Source organism: Hyla sarda, unplaced genomic scaffold, assembly GCF_029499605.1.
Source record: "Hyla sarda isolate aHylSar1 unplaced genomic scaffold, aHylSar1.hap1 scaffold_751, whole genome shotgun sequence".
Lineage (NCBI taxonomy): Eukaryota > Metazoa > Chordata > Amphibia > Anura > Hylidae > Hyla > Hyla sarda.
Window position 1 is genome coordinate 30192 of NW_026610775.1, and position 12703 is coordinate 42894.

General features: G+C 46.5%; 6 non-coding genes across 6 annotated transcripts; all 6 read left to right on the forward strand.

Annotated features, from left to right (window-relative positions):
• The first annotated feature begins 615 nt into the window (after positions 1–615).
• On the forward strand, positions 616–806 carry LOC130345433 (U2 spliceosomal RNA). Its single transcript, XR_008884150.1, has one exon. It is a non-coding gene; the product is annotated as a U2 spliceosomal RNA (small nuclear RNA).
• A 2101-nt stretch (positions 807–2907) lies between these two features.
• On the forward strand, positions 2908–3098 carry LOC130345435 (U2 spliceosomal RNA). The gene has a single exon (XR_008884151.1). It is a non-coding gene; the product is annotated as a U2 spliceosomal RNA (small nuclear RNA).
• A 2091-nt stretch (positions 3099–5189) lies between these two features.
• Positions 5190–5380, forward strand: LOC130345436 (U2 spliceosomal RNA). The gene has a single exon (XR_008884152.1). It is a non-coding gene; the product is annotated as a U2 spliceosomal RNA (small nuclear RNA).
• A 2095-nt stretch (positions 5381–7475) lies between these two features.
• On the forward strand, positions 7476–7666 carry LOC130345437 (U2 spliceosomal RNA). The gene has a single exon (XR_008884153.1). It is a non-coding gene; the product is annotated as a U2 spliceosomal RNA (small nuclear RNA).
• Positions 7667–9755: 2089 nt separating this feature from the next.
• On the forward strand, positions 9756–9946 carry LOC130345438 (U2 spliceosomal RNA). Its single transcript, XR_008884154.1, has one exon. It is a non-coding gene; the product is annotated as a U2 spliceosomal RNA (small nuclear RNA).
• Positions 9947–12037: 2091 nt separating this feature from the next.
• On the forward strand, positions 12038–12228 carry LOC130345439 (U2 spliceosomal RNA). The gene has a single exon (XR_008884155.1). It is a non-coding gene; the product is annotated as a U2 spliceosomal RNA (small nuclear RNA).
• The last annotated feature ends 475 nt before the right edge of the window (positions 12229–12703 follow it).

A 12703-nucleotide genomic window follows, 5' to 3' on the forward strand; every position in this document is an offset into this window, starting at 1 on the left:
TCACTCACTTCCACAGGCCTTGCAGAGTGTAAACAACAACAACCCAGCTTTGTTGTGTATGTAACCAAAGGGATTTGTGATGTCACCTAGAACCTTCACAGCAGCGACAGCTTTATGAGGAGCATCAGCACTGCTCTGCCTGAGCAGAACCATCACCGCCATAGGTTGTCAAATAACCCGGATTTAACCCACACAGGTAAGTCCAATGGGGTGCAGGCATGTCCTCTATGCTTACAGCTTCCCGTGGGTGTTGGTTTGATACCGTTTGGGGACAGCCAAGGAGGCATCTGCAGGCAACAAAGGTAGGTGTGTGCTTGTGTGTGTGTTTCCTATGCAGATCCTAAGCCCAGTGTCACATGCAAGTAGGAGGAGTAAGAAGGGTTCCTGGCAAATCCGGGTTATGGATTGCATTTAAAAAGGCCCCGTGGGAGTGCAATGGGCCCCTGTCTTGCTGCTTAGCAATAATGGTATGGGTTTAGGTTCTGCTGTGTGTACTGGTGGTTGACTGCCCCCCAGCCCAGAGTGTGCATGGAAAATTGTCTGGCAGCCTCCCTGACAGCAAGCAGTGATAGTGCCCATGAAGGGGACCTTGTTGGGCCCGCCCCTTTCACAGTTATCGCTTCTCGGCCTTTTGGCTAAGATCAAGTGTAGTATCTGTTCTTATCAGTTTAATATCTGATACGTCCCCTATCTGGGGACCATATATTAAATGGATTTTTGAGAACGGGGGCCGATTTCGAAGCTTGCTTCCGTCGCCCTATGCATTGACCCGATATGGCAGTATCTTCGGGTACAGTGCACCACCCCCTTACAGGGTTAAAAAGAAAGATTCCTACTTTCATTGCTACCTGCTTGCTGGCTAGCCAGCTAGCCAGCCCTGTGGGCCTTGCTGCTGCTGCAGCCAAAAAACAAAAGGTGGTGCTGCTGCTGCTTCTGCTGCTTCTGCTTCTGCTTGTGTCTGGCCCCTGTTGGAGCGTCCAGGCACAGGACTTCTGCTGCTGCTGACTAAATGGCCTCCTTAATTGGATCATTTGAGTAGCCAGCACACCTGTGCAGGTAGGGCATGACATGATAGGCAGCTGCCTTGATAGCGGGTGGGTGCTGAATGTTCCTAATTGACAAAATAAGATTAATGCTTATGAAGAAATATAAAATCTCATCCCTTCCCCAATATCGCGCCACACCCCTACCCCTTAATTCCCTGGTTGAACGTGATGGACATATGTCTTTTTTCGACCGTACTAACTATGTAACTATGTAACATAACATGGGGGGGGGGGGGGGGGGTCTCCTGGCTGTTCACACAGGTGTGTCATTGCTGTACATTGACCATGCATTGCTTCTGTGGTATTGCAAAGGCAAAGACAAATGCTTCCAGCCATCCATTGCACTAATGGATTGGTCATCAGCTGGCTGTCTATGTCCCGCATCAATATAGACCAAAGTACAGAGGGTTAGGCTATGCTATTGTGCACCTACCTGATGCATCAGAAGGTGCGAGGCCCTTGCTAAATTCTGTGCACAGACTTTGAGATCTATGCTTTAGACTGTATCTAAACCTGCTCCAACATGGACTGACATTCTGGCCTACTTTCAGCCGATGCGACTTGTCTGTCGCTGAACAGTCGCTTTTTATGTATTCAGCACCTATGTATAATGTTGTAAAAATGCTCTAGAAGCTAAAGTCGCAGAAATGTCACACATATTTGGCCTGCAACTTTCTGTGCGACAAATTCAGACAGGAAAAATCAGTATAAATCCTTAGAAAATTATCCCCCAGTGTCTCCATCTGCTGGCGGTATTGAATAAGCATTGCTGCACTGATGGGGTATGCATTAGACGAAAAAAAAGAAGAAAAAGAAGAATAATACGCCCAGAAAAGAGGCGAAAAGGAGAAAAGCGTAAAAAAACGTGAAAAAAAAGTAAGAGGAAGAGAAGGGAAAAAAAGGTGGAAATGGGTTTAAAAGTGATTTCGGCGGAGAAATATATATATATATATATATATATATATATATATATATATATATATATATATGCGCACACACACACATAGATATAAACGTATTCTCCGTTGAGATATTGCAGCCGCTGCTGTGTCCAGGCCCAGGAGCCTTAGCACTGTGCTGTGATGTCACTCAATACCACTGACATCACTAGGTGTAAACAACATCTCTCCTTTGCTGTGTATGTGACTATGGAGCTGTTTGGTGATGTCGTCTATTACGGCCTTCATAGAAGCAACAGGAGATTGTTGCATCCATCTTGAACCCTCAGAACTACAGTGCTATGATGTCACTCACTTCCACAGGCCTTGCAGAGTGTAAACAACAACAACCCAGCTTTGTTGTGTATGTAACCAAAGGGATTTGTGATGTCACCTAGAACCTTCACAGCAGCGACAGCTTTATGAGGAGCATCAGCACTGCTCTGCCTGAGCAGAACCATCACCGCCATAGGTTGTCAAATAACCCGGATTTAACCCACACAGGTAAGTCCAATGGGGTGCAGGCATGTCCTCTATGCTTACAGCTTCCCGTGGGTGTTGGTTTGATACCGTTTGGGGACAGCCAAGGAGGCATCTGCAGGCAACAAAGGTAGGTGTGTGCTTGTGTGTGTGTTTCCTATGCAGATCCTAAGCCCAGTGTCACATGCAAGTAGGAGGAGTAAGAAGGGTTCCTGGCAAATCCGGGTTATGGATTGCATTTAAAAAGGCCCCGTGGGAGTGCAATGGGCCCCTGTCTTGCTGCTTAGCAATAATGGTATGGGTTTAGGTTCTGCTGTGTGTACTGGTGGTTGACTGCCCCCCAGCCCAGAGTGTGCATGGAAAATTGTCTGGCAGCCTCCCTGACAGCAAGCAGTGATAGTGCCCATGAAGGGGACCTTGTTGGGCCCGCCCCTTTCACGGTTATCGCTTCTCGGCCTTTTGGCTAAGATCAAGTGTAGTATCTGTTCTTATCAGTTTAATATCTGATACGTCCCCTATCTGGGGACCATATATTAAATGGATTTTTGAGAACGGGGGCCGATTTCGAAGCTTGCTTCCGTCGCCCTATGCATTGACCCGATATGGCAGTATCTTCGGGTACAGTGCACCACCCCCTTACAGGGTTAAAAAGAAAGATTCCTACTTTCATTGCTACCTGCTTGCTGGCTAGCCAGCTAGCCAGCCCTGTGGGCCTTGCTGCTGCTGCAGCCAAAAAACAAAAGGTGGTGCTGCTGCTGCTTCTGCTGCTTCTGCTTGTGTCTGGCCCCTGTTGGAGCGTCCAGGCACAGGACTTCTGCTGCTGCTGACTAAATGGCCTCCTTAATTGGATCATTTGAGTAGCCAGCACACCTGTGCAGGTAGGGCATGACATGATAGGCAGCTGCCTTGATAGCGGGTGGGTGCTGAATGTTCCTAATTGACAAAATAAGATTAATGCTTATGAAGAAATATAAAATCTCATCCCTTCCCCAATATCGCGCCACACCCCTACCCCTTAATTCCCTGGTTGAACGTGATGGACATATGTCTTTTTTCGACCGTACTAACTATGTAACTATGTAACATAACATGGGGGGGGGGGGGGGGGGGGTCTCCTGGCTGTTCACACAGGTGTGTCATTGCTGTACATTGACCATGCATTGCTTCTGTGGTATTGCAAAGGCAAAGACAAATGCTTCCAGCCATCCATTGCACTAATGGATTGGTCATCAGCTGGCTGTCTATGTCCCGCATCAATATAGACCAAAGTACAGAGGGTTAGGCTATGCTATTGTGCACCTACCTGATGCATCAGAAGGTGCGAGGCCCTTGCTAAATTCTGTGCACAGACTTTGAGATCTATGCTTTAGACTGTATCTAAACCTGCTCCAACATGGACTGACATTCTGGCCTACTTTCAGCCGATGCGACTTGTCTGTCGCTGAACAGTCGCTTTTTATGTATTCAGCACCTATGTATAATGTTGTAAAAATGCTCTAGAAGCTAAAGTCGCAGAAATGTCACACATATTTGGCCTGCAACTTTCTGTGCGACAAATTCAGACAGGAAAAATCAGTATAAATCCTTAGAAAATTATCCCCCAGTGTCTCCATCTGCTGGCGGTATTGAATAAGCATTGCTGCACTGATGGGGTATGCATTAGACGAAAAAAAAGAAGAAAAAGAAGAATAATACGCCCAGAAAAGAGGCGAAAAGGAGAAAAACGTAAAAAAACGTGAAAAAAAAGTAAGAGGAAGAGAAGGGAAAAAAAGGTGGAAATGGGTTTAAAAGTGATTTCGGCGGAGAAATATATATATATATATATATATATATATATATATATATATATATATGCGCACACACACACATAGATATAAACGTATTCTCCGTTGAGATATTGCAGCCGCTGCTGTGTCCAGGCCCAGGAGCCTTAGCACTGTGCTGTGATGTCACTCAATACCACTGACATCACTAGGTGTAAACAACATCTCTCCTTTGCTGTGTATGTGACTATGGAGCTGTTTGGTGATGTCGTCTATTACGGCCTTCATAGAAGCAACAGGAGATTGTTGCATCCATCTTGAACCCTCAGAACTACAGTGCTATGATGTCACTCACTTCCACAGGCCTTGCAGAGTGTAAACAACAACAACCCAGCTTTGTTGTGTATGTAACCAAAGGGATTTGTGATGTCACCTAGAACCTTCACAGCAGCGACAGCTTTATGAGGAGCATCAGCACTGCTCTGCCTGAGCAGAACCATCACCGCCATAGGTTGTCAAATAACCCGGATTTAACCCACACAGGTAAGTCCAATGGGGTGCAGGCATGTCCTCTATGCTTACAGCTTCCCGTGGGTGTTGGTTTGATACCGTTTGGGGACAGCCAAGGAGGCATCTGCAGGCAACAAAGGTAGGTGTGTGCTTGTGTGTGTGTTTCCTATGCAGATCCTAAGCCCAGTGTCACATGCAAGTAGGAGGAGTAAGAAGGGTTCCTGGCAAATCCGGGTTATGGATTGCATTTAAAAAGGCCCCGTGGGAGTGCAATGGGCCCCTGTCTTGCTGCTTAGCAATAATGGTATGGGTTTAGGTTCTGCTGTGTGTACTGGTGGTTGACTGCCCCCCAGCCCAGAGTGTGCATGGAAAATTGTCTGGCAGCCTCCCTGACAGCAAGCAGTGATAGTGCCCATGAAGGGGACCTTGTTGGGCCCGCCCCTTTCACGGTTATCGCTTCTCGGCCTTTTGGCTAAGATCAAGTGTAGTATCTGTTCTTATCAGTTTAATATCTGATACGTCCCCTATCTGGGGACCATATATTAAATGGATTTTTGAGAACGGGGGCCGATTTCGAAGCTTGCTTCCGTCGCCCTATGCATTGACCCGATATGGCAGTATCTTCGGGTACAGTGCACCACCCCCTTACAGGGTTAAAAAGAAAGATTCCTACTTTCATTGCTACCTGCTTGCTGGCTAGCCAGCTAGCCAGCCCTGTGGGCCTTGCTGCTGCTGCAGCCAAAAAACAAAAGGTGGTGCTGCTGCTGCTTCTGCTGCTTCTGCTTCTGCTTGTGTCTGGCCCCTGTTGGAGCGTCCAGGCACAGGACTTCTGCTGCTGCTGACTAAATGGCCTCCTTAATTGGATCATTTGAGTAGCCAGCACACCTGTGCAGGTAGGGCATGACATGATAGGCAGCTGCCTTGATAGCGGGTGGGTGCTGAATGTTCCTAATTGACAAAATAAGATTAATGCTTATGAAGAAATATAAAATCTCATCCCTTCCCCAATATCGCGCCACACCCCTACCCCTTAATTCCCTGGTTGAACGTGATGGACATATGTCTTTTTTCGACCGTACTAACTATGTAACTATGTAACATAACATGGGGGGGGGGGGGGGGGGGGTCTCCTGGCTGTTCACACAGGTGTGTCATTGCTGTACATTGACCATGCATTGCTTCTGTGGTATTGCAAAGGCAAAGACAAATGCTTCCAGCCATCCATTGCACTAATGGATTGGTCATCAGCTGGCTGTCTATGTCCCGCATCAATATAGACCAAAGTACAGAGGGTTAGGCTATGCTATTGTGCACCTACCTGATGCATCAGAAGGTGCGAGGCCCTTGCTAAATTCTGTGCACAGACTTTGAGATCTATGCTTTAGACTGTATCTAAACCTGCTCCAACATGGACTGACATTCTGGCCTACTTTCAGCCGATGCGACTTGTCTGTCGCTGAACAGTCGCTTTTTATGTATTCAGCACCTATGTATAATGTTGTAAAAATGCTCTAGAAGCTAAAGTCGCAGAAATGTCACACATATTTGGCCTGCAACTTTCTGTGCGACAAATTCAGACAGGAAAAATCAGTATAAATCCTTAGAAAATTATCCCCCAGTGTCTCCATCTGCTGGCGGTATTGAATAAGCATTGCTGCACTGATGGGGTATGCATTAGACGAAAAAAAAGAAGAAAAAGAAGAATAATACGCCCAGAAAAGAGGCGAAAAGGAGAAAAACGTAAAAAAACGTGAAAAAAAAGTAAGAGGAAGAGAAGGGAAAAAAAGGTGGAAATGGGTTTAAAAGTGATTTCGGCGGAGAAATATATATATATATATATATATATATATATATATATATATATATGCGCACACACACACATAGATATAAACGTATTCTCCGTTGAGATATTGCAGCCGCTGCTGTGTCCAGGCCCAGGAGCCTTAGCACTGTGCTGTGATGTCACTCAATACCACTGACATCACTAGGTGTAAACAACATCTCTCCTTTGCTGTGTATGTGACTATGGAGCTGTTTGGTGATGTCGTCTATTACGGCCTTCATAGAAGCAACAGGAGATTGTTGCATCCATCTTGAACCCTCAGAACTACAGTGCTATGATGTCACTCACTTCCACAGGCCTTGCAGAGTGTAAACAACAACAACCCAGCTTTGTTGTGTATGTAACCAAAGGGATTTGTGATGTCACCTAGAACCTTCACAGCAGCGACAGCTTTATGAGGAGCATCAGCACTGCTCTGCCTGAGCAGAACCATCACCGCCATAGGTTGTCAAATAACCCGGATTTAACCCACACAGGTAAGTCCAATGGGGTGCAGGCATGTCCTCTATGCTTACAGCTTCCCGTGGGTGTTGGTTTGATACCGTTTGGGGACAGCCAAGGAGGCATCTGCAGGCAACAAAGGTAGGTGTGTGCTTGTGTGTGTGTTTCCTATGCAGATCCTAAGCCCAGTGTCACATGCAAGTAGGAGGAGTAAGAAGGGTTCCTGGCAAATCCGGGTTATGGATTGCATTTAAAAAGGCCCCGTGGGAGTGCAATGGGCCCCTGTCTTGCTGCTTAGCAATAATGGTATGGGTTTAGGTTCTGCTGTGTGTACTGGTGGTTGACTGCCCCCCAGCCCAGAGTGTGCATGGAAAATTGTCTGGCAGCCTCCCTGACAGCAAGCAGTGATAGTGCCCATGAAGGGGACCTTGTTGGGCCCGCCCCTTTCACGGTTATCGCTTCTCGGCCTTTTGGCTAAGATCAAGTGTAGTATCTGTTCTTATCAGTTTAATATCTGATACGTCCCCTATCTGGGGACCATATATTAAATGGATTTTTGAGAACGGGGGCCGATTTCGAAGCTTGCTTCCGTCGCCCTATGCATTGACCCGATATGGCAGTATCTTCGGGTACAGTGCACCACCCCCTTACAGGGTTAAAAAGAAAGATTCCTACTTTCATTGCTACCTGCTTGCTGGCTAGCCAGCTAGCCAGCCCTGTGGGCCTTGCTGCTGCTGCAGCCAAAAAACAAAAGGTGGTGCTGCTGCTGCTTCTGCTGCTTCTGCTTCTGCTTGTGTCTGGCCCCTGTTGGAGCGTCCAGGCACAGGACTTCTGCTGCTGCTGACTAAATGGCCTCCTTAATTGGATCATTTGAGTAGCCAGCACACCTGTGCAGGTAGGGCATGACATGATAGGCAGCTGCCTTGATAGCGGGTGGGTGCTGAATGTTCCTAATTGACAAAATAAGATTAATGCTTATGAAGAAATATAAAATCTCATCCCTTCCCCAATATCGCGCCACACCCCTACCCCTTAATTCCCTGGTTGAACGTGATGGACATATGTCTTTTTTCGACCGTACTAACTATGTAACTATGTAACATAACATGGGGGGGGTCTCCTGGCTGTTCACACAGGTGTGTCATTGCTGTACATTGACCATGCATTGCTTCTGTGGTATTGCAAAGGCAAAGACAAATGCTTCCAGCCATCCATTGCACTAATGGATTGGTCATCAGCTGGCTGTCTATGTCCCGCATCAATATAGACCAAAGTACAGAGGGTTAGGCTATGCTATTGTGCACCTACCTGATGCATCAGAAGGTGCGAGGCCCTTGCTAAATTCTGTGCACAGACTTTGAGATCTATGCTTTAGACTGTATCTAAACCTGCTCCAACATGGACTGACATTCTGGCCTACTTTCAGCCGATGCGACTTGTCTGTCGCTGAACAGTCGCTTTTTATGTATTCAGCACCTATGTATAATGTTGTAAAAATGCTCTAGAAGCTAAAGTCGCAGAAATGTCACACATATTTGGCCTGCAACTTTCTGTGCGACAAATTCAGACAGGAAAAATCAGTATAAATCCTTAGAAAATTATCCCCCAGTGTCTCCATCTGCTGGCGGTATTGAATAAGCATTGCTGCACTGATGGGGTATGCACTAGACGAAAAAAAAGAAGAAAAAGAAGAATAATACGCCCAGAAAAGAGGCGAAAAGGAGAAAAACGTAAAAAAACGTGAAAAAAAAGTAAGAGGAAGAGAAGGGAAAAAAAGGTGGAAATGGGTTTAAAAGTGATTTCGGCGGAGAAATATATATATATATATATATATATATATATATATATATATATATATATATATGCGCACACACACACATAGATATAAACGTATTCTCCGTTGAGATATTGCAGCCGCTGCTGTGTCCAGGCCCAGGAGCCTTAGCACTGTGCTGTGATGTCACTCAATACCACTGACATCACTAGGTGTAAACAACATCTCTCCTTTGCTGTGTATGTGACTATGGAGCTGTTTGGTGATGTCGTCTATTACGGCCTTCATAGAAGCAACAGGAGATTGTTGCATCCATCTTGAACCCTCAGAACTACAGTGCTATGATGTCACTCACTTCCACAGGCCTTGCAGAGTGTAAACAACAACAACCCAGCTTTGTTGTGTATGTAACCAAAGGGATTTGTGATGTCACCTAGAACCTTCACAGCAGCGACAGCTTTATGAGGAGCATCAGCACTGCTCTGCCTGAGCAGAACCATCACCGCCATAGGTTGTCAAATAACCCGGATTTAACCCACACAGGTAAGTCCAATGGGGTGCAGGCATGTCCTCTATGCTTACAGCTTCCCGTGGGTGTTGGTTTGATACCGTTTGGGGACAGCCAAGGAGGCATCTGCAGGCAACAAAGGTAGGTGTGTGCTTGTGTGTGTGTTTCCTATGCAGATCCTAAGCCCAGTGTCACATGCAAGTAGGAGGAGTAAGAAGGGTTCCTGGCAAATCCGGGTTATGGATTGCATTTAAAAAGGCCCCGTGGGAGTGCAATGGGCCCGTCTTGCTGCTTAGCAATAATGGTATGGGTTTAGGTTCTGCTGTGTGTACTGGTGGTTGACTGCCCCCCAGCCCAGAGTGTGCATGGAAAATTGTCTGGCAGCCTCCCTGACAGCAAGCAGTGATAGTGCCCATGAAGGGGACCTTGTTGGGCCCGCCCCTTTCACGGTTATCGCTTCTCGGCCTTTTGGCTAAGATCAAGTGTAGTATCTGTTCTTATCAGTTTAATATCTGATACGTCCCCTATCTGGGGACCATATATTAAATGGATTTTTGAGAACGGGGGCCGATTTCGAAGCTTGCTTCCGTCGCCCTATGCATTGACCCGATATGGCAGTATCTTCGGGTACAGTGCACCACCCCCTTACAGGGTTAAAAAGAAAGATTCCTACTTTCATTGCTACCTGCTTGCTGGCTAGCCAGCTAGCCAGCCCTGTGGGCCTTGCTGCTGCTGCAGCCAAAAAACAAAAGGTGGTGCTGCTGCTGCTTCTGCTGCTTCTGCTTCTGCTTGTGTCTGGCCCCTGTTGGAGCGTCCAGGCACAGGACTTCTGCTGCTGCTGACTAAATGGCCTCCTTAATTGGATCATTTGAGTAGCCAGCACACCTGTGCAGGTAGGGCATGACATGATAGGCAGCTGCCTTGATAGCGGGTGGGTGCTGAATGTTCCTAATTGACAAAATAAGATTAATGCTTATGAAGAAATATAAAATCTCATCCCTTCCCCAATATCGCGCCACACCCCTACCCCTTAATTCCCTGGTTGAACGTGATGGACATATGTCTTTTTTCGACCGTACTAACTATGTAACTATGTAACATAACATGGGGGGGGTCTCCTGGCTGTTCACACAGGTGTGTCATTGCTGTACATTGACCATGCATTGCTTCTGTGGTATTGCAAAGGCAAAGACAAATGCTTCCAGCCATCCATTGCACTAATGGATTGGTCATCAGCTGGCTGTCTATGTCCCGCATCAATATAGACCAAAGTACAGAGGGTTAGGCTATGCTATTGTGCACCTACCTGATGCATCAGAAGGTGCGAGGCCCTTGCTAAATTCTGTGCACAGACTTTGAGATCTATGCTTTAGACTGTATCTAAACCTGCTCCAACATGGACTGACATTCTGGCCTACTTTCAGCCGATGCGACTTGTCTGTCGCTGAACAGTCGCTTTTTATGTATTCAGCACCTATGTATAATGTTGTAAAAATGCTCTAGAAGCTAAAGTCGCAGAAATGTCACACATATTTGGCCTGCAACTTTCTGTGCGACAAATTCAGACAGGAAAAATCAGTATAAATCCTTAGAAAATTATCCCCCAGTGTCTCCATCTGCTGGCGGTATTGAATAAGCATTGCTGCACTGATGGGGTATGCATTAGACGAAAAAAAAGAAGAAAAAGAAGAATAATACGCCCAGAAAAGAGGCGAAAAGGAGAAAAACGTAAAAAAACGTGAAAAAAAAGTAAGAGGAAGAGAAGGGAAAAAAAGGTGGAAATGGGTTTAAAAGTGATTTCGGCGGAGAAATATATATATATATATATATATATATATATATATATATATATATATATATATGCGCACACACACACATAGATATAAACGTATTCTCCGTTGAGATATTGCAGCCGCTGCTGTGTCCAGGCCCAGGAGCCTTAGCACTGTGCTGTGATGTCACTCAATACCACTGACATCACTAGGTGTAAACAACATCTCTCCTTTGCTGTGTATGTGACTATGGAGCTGTTTGGTGATGTCGTCTATTACGGCCTTCATAGAAGCAACAGGAGATTGTTGCATCCATCTTGAACCCTCAGAACTACAGTGCTATGATGTCACTCACTTCCACAGGCCTTGCAGAGTGTAAACAACAACAACCCAGCTTTGTTGTGTATGTAACCAAAGGGATTTGTGATGTCACCTAGAACCTTCACAGCAGCGACAGCTTTATGAGGAGCATCAGCACTGCTCTGCCTGAGCAGAACCATCACCGCCATAGGTTGTCAAATAACCCGGATTTAACCCACACAGGTAAGTCCAATGGGGTGCAGGCATGTCCTCTATGCTTACAGCTTCCCGTGGGTGTTGGTTTGATACCGTTTGGGGACAGCCAAGGAGGCATCTGCAGGCAACAAAGGTAGGTGTGTGCTTGTGTGTGTGTTTCCTATGCAGATCCTAAGCCCAGTGTCACATGCAAGTAGGAGGAGTAAGAAGGGTTCCTGGCAAATCCGGGTTATGGATTGCATTTAAAAAGGCCCCGTGGGAGTGCAATGGGCCCCTGTCTTGCTGCTTAGCAATAATGGTATGGGTTTAGGTTCTGCTGTGTGTACTGGTGGTTGACTGCCCCCCAGCCCAGAGTGTGCATGGAAAATTGTCTGGCAGCCTCCCTGACAGCAAGCAGTGATAGTGCCCATGAAGGGGACCTTGTTGGGCCCGCCCCTTTCACGGTTATCGCTTCTCGGCCTTTTGGCTAAGATCAAGTGTAGTATCTGTTCTTATCAGTTTAATATCTGATACGTCCCCTATCTGGGGACCATATATTAAATGGATTTTTGAGAACGGGGGCCGATTTCGAAGCTTGCTTCCGTCGCCCTATGCATTGACCCGATATGGCAGTATCTTCGGGTACAGTGCACCACCCCCTTACAGGGTTAAAAAGAAAGATTCCTACTTTCATTGCTACCTGCTTGCTGGCTAGCCAGCTAGCCAGCCCTGTGGGCCTTGCTGCTGCTGCAGCCAAAAAACAAAAGGTGGTGCTGCTGCTGCTTCTGCTGCTTCTGCTTCTGCTTGTGTCTGACCCCTGTTGGAGCGTCCAGGCACAGGACTTCTGCTGCTGCTGACTAAATGGCCTCCTTAATTGGATCATTTGAGTAGCCAGCACACCTGTGCAGGTAGGGCATGACATGATAGGCAGCTGCCTTGATAGCGGGTGGGTGCTGAATGTTCCTAATTGACAAAATAAGATTAATGCTTATGAAGAAATATAAAATCTCATCCCTTCCCCAATATCGCGCCACACCCCTACCCCTTAATTCCCTGGTTGAACGTGATGGACATATGTCTTTTTTCGACCGTACTAACTATGTAACTATGTAACATAACATGGGGGGGGGGGG